General features: G+C 35.1%; 2 non-coding genes across 2 annotated transcripts in view; both read left to right on the top strand.

Moving 5' to 3' along the window:
• The window catches only part of LOC138914501 (5.8S ribosomal RNA), a 179-nt gene extending 154 nt beyond the window's left edge, over positions 1–25 (top strand). Inside the window, exon 1 of the ribosomal RNA XR_011420346.1 lies at positions 1–25. This exon is cut by the window's left edge and continues 154 nt beyond it. This is a non-coding gene — a ribosomal RNA (5.8S ribosomal RNA).
• Positions 26–423: 398 nt separating this feature from the next.
• LOC138914498 (large subunit ribosomal RNA) lies at positions 424–4,380 on the top strand. The gene has a single exon (XR_011420344.1). It is a non-coding gene; the product is annotated as a large subunit ribosomal RNA (ribosomal RNA).
• Positions 4,381–6,000: the final 1,620 nt, after the last annotated feature.

The following is a 6,000-nucleotide window of genomic DNA, read 5'->3' as shown; positions in this document are numbered from 1 at the left end:
TTGGACTACATATGGTTGAGGGTTGTAAGACTATGCTAATTAAGTTGTTTATACAAATTTTATAATAAAATTTTATAAGCATATGGTATATTATTGGATAAAAATAATTTAATTATTTTATTCATAATATTAACAAATATATGAAAAACATTATCTCACAATAGTAATTAAACTTTGAGAAAAACGAAGAGGAATATTTTCTTTTTCAATCAAATAATACTGAGAAATGTCTAGCATAAAATATTATCTAGAATTGTCTCTTATTACTGATTTGAAATATGAAAAACGTTGACAATATTATTATTCTTCGTTAATTCGTTACAAATAAATGCCATTAATATATATATACGTCAGCTTTAAACGAATTTAATAAAATGTTTTATCATTATATATAAAGAATTAATTGCAAATAAAAGTTATATACAACCTCAACTCATATGGGACTACCCCCTGAATTTAAGCATATTAATTAGGGGAGGAAAAGAAACTAACAAGGATTTTCTTAGTAGCGGCGAGCGAAAAGAAATCAGTTCAGCACTAAGTCACTTTGTCTATATGGCAAATGTGAGATGCAGTGTATGGAGCGTCAATATTCTAGTATGAGAAATTAACGATTTAAGTCCTTCTTAAATGAGGCCATTTACCCATAGAGGGTGCCAGGCCCGTATAACGTTAATGATTACTAGATGATGTTTCCAAAGAGTCGTGTTGCTTGATAGTGCAGCACTAAGTGGGTGGTAAACTCCATCTAAAACTAAATATAACCATGAGACCGATAGTAAACAAGTACCGTGAGGGAAAGTTGAAAAGAACTCTGAATAGAGAGTTAAACAGTACGTGAAACTGCTTAGAGGTTAAGCCCGATGAACCTGAATATCCGTTATGGAAAATTCATCATTAAAATTGTAATATTTAAACAATATTATGATAATAGTGTGCATTTTTTCCATATAAGGACATTGTAATCTATTAGCATACCAAATTTATCATAAAATATAACTTATAGTTTATTCAAATTAAATTGCTTGCATTTTAACACAGAATAAATGTTATTAATTTGATAAAGTGCTGATAGATTTATATGAATACAGTGCGTTAATTTTTCGGAATTATATAATGGCATGATTATCATTGATTTTTGTGTTTATTATATGCACTTGTAGGATTAACAATGCGAAAGATTCAGGATACCTTCGGGACCCGTCTTGAAACACGGACCAAGGAGTCTAACATATGTGCAAGTTATTGGGATATAAACCTAATAGCGTAATTAACTTGACTAATAATGGGATTAGTTTTTTAACTATTTATAGCTAATTAACACAATCCCGGGGCGTTCTATATAGTTATGTATAATGATATTTATATTATTTATGCCTCTAACTGGAACGTACCTTGAGCATATATGCTGTGACCCGAAAGATGGTGAACTATACTTGATCAGGTTGAAGTCAGGGGAAACCCTGATGGAAGACCGAAACAGTTCTGACGTGCAAATCGATTGTCAGAATTGAGTATAGGGGCGAAAGACCAATCGAACCATCTAGTAGCTGGTTCCTTCCGAAGTTTCCCTCAGGATAGCTGGTGCATTTTAATATTATATAAAATAATCTTATCTGGTAAAGCGAATGATTAGAGGCCTTAGGGTCGAAACGATCTTAACCTATTCTCAAACTTTAAATGGGTAAGAACCTTAACTTTCTTGATATGAAGTTTAAGGTTATGATATAATGTGCCCAGTGGGCCACTTTTGGTAAGCAGAACTGGCGCTGTGGGATGAACCAAACGTAATGTTACGGTGCCCAAATTAACAACTCATGCAGATACCATGAAAGGCGTTGGTTGCTTAAACAGCAGGACGGTGATCATGGAAGTCGAAATCCGCTAAGGAGTGTGTAACAACTCACCTGCCGAAGCAACTAGCCCTTAAAATGGATGGCGCTTAAGTTGTATACCTATACATTACCGCTAAAGTAGATGATTTATATTACTTGTGATTATAAATTTTGAAACTTTAGTGAGTAGGAAGGTACAATGGTATGCGTAGAAGTGTTTGGCGTAAGCCTGCATGGAGCTGCCATTGGTACAGATCTTGGTGGTAGTAGCAAATAATCGAATGAGACCTTGGAGGACTGAAGTGGAGAAGGGTTTCGTGTGAACAGTGGTTGATCACGAGTTAGTCGGTCCTAAGTTCAAGGCGAAAGCCGAAAATTTTCAAGTAAAACCAAAAACGCAATATATACAAATCAAGCTAATATAATATACTTGAATAATTTTGAACGAAAGGGAATACGGTTCCAATTCCGTAACCTGTTGAGTATCCGTTTGTTATTAAATATGGGCCTCGTGCTCATCCTGGCAACAGGAACGACCATAAAGAAGCCGTCGAGAGATATCGGAAGAGTTTTCTTTTCTGTTTTATAGCCGTACTACCATGGAAGTCTTTCGCAGAGAGATATGGTAGATGGGCTAGAAGAGCATGACATATACTGTTGTGTCGATATTTTCTCCTCGGACCTTGAAAATTTATGGTGGGGACACGCAAACTTCTCAACAGGCCGTACCAATATCCGCAGCTGGTCTCCAAGGTGAAGAGTCTCTAGTCGATAGAATAATGTAGGTAAGGGAAGTCGGCAAATTAGATCCGTAACTTCGGGATAAGGATTGGCTCTGAAGATTGAGATAGTCGGGCTTGATTGGGAAACAATAACATGGTTTATGTGCTCGTTCTGGGTAAATAGAGTTTCTAGCATTTATGTTAGTTACTTGTTCCCCGGATAGTTAGTTACGTAGCCAATTGTGGAACTTTCTTGCTAAAATTTTTAAGAATACTAATTGGGTCAAACCAATTAGTTCTTATTAATTATAACGATTATCAATTAACAATCAATTCAGAACTGGCACGGACTTGGGGAATCCGACTGTCTAATTAAAACAAAGCATTGTGATGGCCCTAGCGGGTGTTGACACAATGTGATTTCTGCCCAGTGCTCTGAATGTCAAAGTGAAGAAATTCAAGTAAGCGCGGGTCAACGGCGGGAGTAACTATGACTCTCTTAAGGTAGCCAAATGCCTCGTCATCTAATTAGTGACGCGCATGAATGGATTAACGAGATTCCTACTGTCCCTATCTACTATCTAGCGAAACCACAGCCAAGGGAACGGGCTTGGAATAATTAGCGGGGAAAGAAGACCCTTTTGAGCTTGACTCTAATCTGGCAGTGTAAGGAGACATAAGAGGTGTAGAATAAGTGGGAGATATTAGACTTCGGTTTGGTATCGTCAATGAAATACCACTACTCTTATTGTTTCCTTACTTACTTGATTAAATGGAACGTGTATCATTTCCTAGCCATTATACGGATATATTTATTATATCTTATGGTATTGGGTTTTGATGCAAGCTTCTTGATCAAAGTATCACGAGTTTGTTATATAATCGCAAACAAATTCTTTAATAAAACGGTGCATTTATGTATTTTTGATTTGAAAATTTGGTATAACTCCAATTACTCAGGTATGATCCAATTCAAGGACATTGCCAGGTAGGGAGTTTGACTGGGGCGGTACATCTCTCAAATAATAACGGAGGTGTCCCAAGGCCAGCTCAGTGCGGACAGAAACCACACATAGAGCAAAAGGGCAAATGCTGACTTGATCTCGGTGTTCAGTACACACAGGGACAGCAAAAGCTCGGCCTATCGATCCTTTTGGTTTAAAGAGTTTTTAACAAGAGGTGTCAGAAAAGTTACCATAGGGATAACTGGCTTGTGGCGGCCAAGCGTTCATAGCGACGTCGCTTTTTGATCCTTCGATGTCGGCTCTTCCTATCATTGTGAAGCAAAATTCACCAAGCGTTGGATTGTTCACCCATGCAAGGGAACGTGAGCTGGGTTTAGACCGTCGTGAGACAGGTTAGTTTTACCCTACTAATGACAAAACGTTGTTGCGACAGCATTCCTGCGTAGTACGAGAGGAACCGCAGGTACGGACCAATGGCACAATACTTGTTCGAGCGAACAGTGGTATGACGCTACGTCCGTTGGATTATGCCTGAACGCCTCTAAGGTCGTATCCGTGCTGGACTGCAATGATAAATAAGGGGCAATTTGCATTGTATGGCTTCTAAACCATTTAAAGTTTATAATTTACTTTATAAACGACAATGGATGTGATGCCAATGTAATTTGTAACATAGTAAATTGGGAGGATCTTCGATCACCTGATGCCGCGCTAGTTACATATAAAAGCATTATTTAATACAATGACAAAGCCTAGAATCAATTGTAAACGACTTTTGTAACAGGCAAGGTGTTGTAAGTGGTTGAGCAGCTGCCATACTGCGATCCACTGAAGCTTATCCTTTGCTTGATGATTCGATAATAAACATAAATTTAATTGTGTTTATTTTGTTTGGCTTTTTTAAGTCAGAATATATATATATATAAAATATATATATATAAAATAATAATTATATTTAAATAAATTTTATTTAAATATATTTAACAATGGTAGCCATATGTATCGTCATCCTATTAGTGACGCGTATAAAAATATTCTAAGTCCGAACATGCAAATAAGAGACATATGCAAGTATATGTACTTCTTAAGGTAGCCAACTGAATCGTCATCCTATTAGTGACGTGTATAAAAATATTCTAAGTCCGAACATACAAGTAAGAGACATATGCAAGTATATGTACCTCTTAAGGTAGCCAACTGAATCGTCATCCTATTAGTGACGTGTATAAAAATATTCTAAGTCCGAACATACAAGTAAGAGACATATGCAAGTATATGTACCTCTTAAGGTAGCCAACTGAATCGTCATCCTATTAGTGACGCGTATAAAAATATTCTAAGTCCGAACATGCAAATAAGAGACATATGCAAGTATATGTACCTCTTAAGGTAGCCAACTGAATCGTCATCCTATTAGTGACGCGTATAAAAATATTCTAAGTCCGAACATGCAAGTAAGAGACATATGCAAGTATATGTACCTCTTAAGGTAGCCAACTGAATCGTCATCCTATTAGTGACGTGTATAAAAATATTCTAAGTCCGAACATACAAGTAAGAGACATATGCAAGTATATGTACCTCTTAAGGTAGCCAACTGAATCGTCATCCTATTAGTGACGTGTATAAAAATATTCTAAGTCCGAACATACAAGTAAGAGACATATGCAAGTATATGTACCTCTTAAGGTAGCCAACTGAATCGTCATCCTATTAGTGACGTGTATAAAAATATTCTAAGTCCGAACATGCAAGTAAGAGACATATGCAAGTCAATGTTCCTCTTAAAATAGATGATTGAATCGTCATCCTATTAGTGACGTGTATAAAAATATTCCAAGTCCAAACATGAGTTATATGGATATGAAAATAATATTAAGTTCTAGTATGGATATGAAAAAAATGAGTTATATGGATATGGGAAAAATAACAAGTTCTAGTATGGATATGAAAAAAATGAGTTATGTGGATATGGGAAAAATAATAAGTTCTAGTATGGATATGAAAAAAAAATGAGTTATATGGATATGGAAAAGAATACAGAGTTCTAGTATGGATATGGAAAAATGAGTTATATGAATATGGGAAAAATGATAAGTTCTAGTATGGATATGAAAAAATATTGAGTTATATGGATATTAAAGAAATAATAAGTTCTAGTATGGATATGGAATAAAATGAGTTATATAGATATGGCAAAAAATTTAATGTTCTAGTATGGATATGAAAAAAATTAGTTATATGAATATGGGAAAATTTATAAGTTCTAGTATGGATATGGGAAAAATAATAAGTTCTAGTATGGATATAAAAAAATATTGAGTTATATGGATATTAAAGAAATAATAAGTTCTAGTATGGATATGGAAAAAAATTAGTTATATTGATATGCTAAATAATGAGTTATATGCATATGGGAAAAATACTAAGTTGTAGTATGGATATGGGAAGAATACTGAGTTCTAGTATGGATATGGG

This window comes from Drosophila takahashii, unplaced genomic scaffold (assembly GCF_030179915.1).
Source record: "Drosophila takahashii strain IR98-3 E-12201 unplaced genomic scaffold, DtakHiC1v2 scaffold_24, whole genome shotgun sequence".
NCBI classification, from domain to species: domain Eukaryota; kingdom Metazoa; phylum Arthropoda; class Insecta; order Diptera; family Drosophilidae; genus Drosophila; species Drosophila takahashii.
The sequence above is the reverse complement of the archived record's forward strand: the minus strand, read 5'-3'. Positions and strand labels throughout refer to the sequence as shown.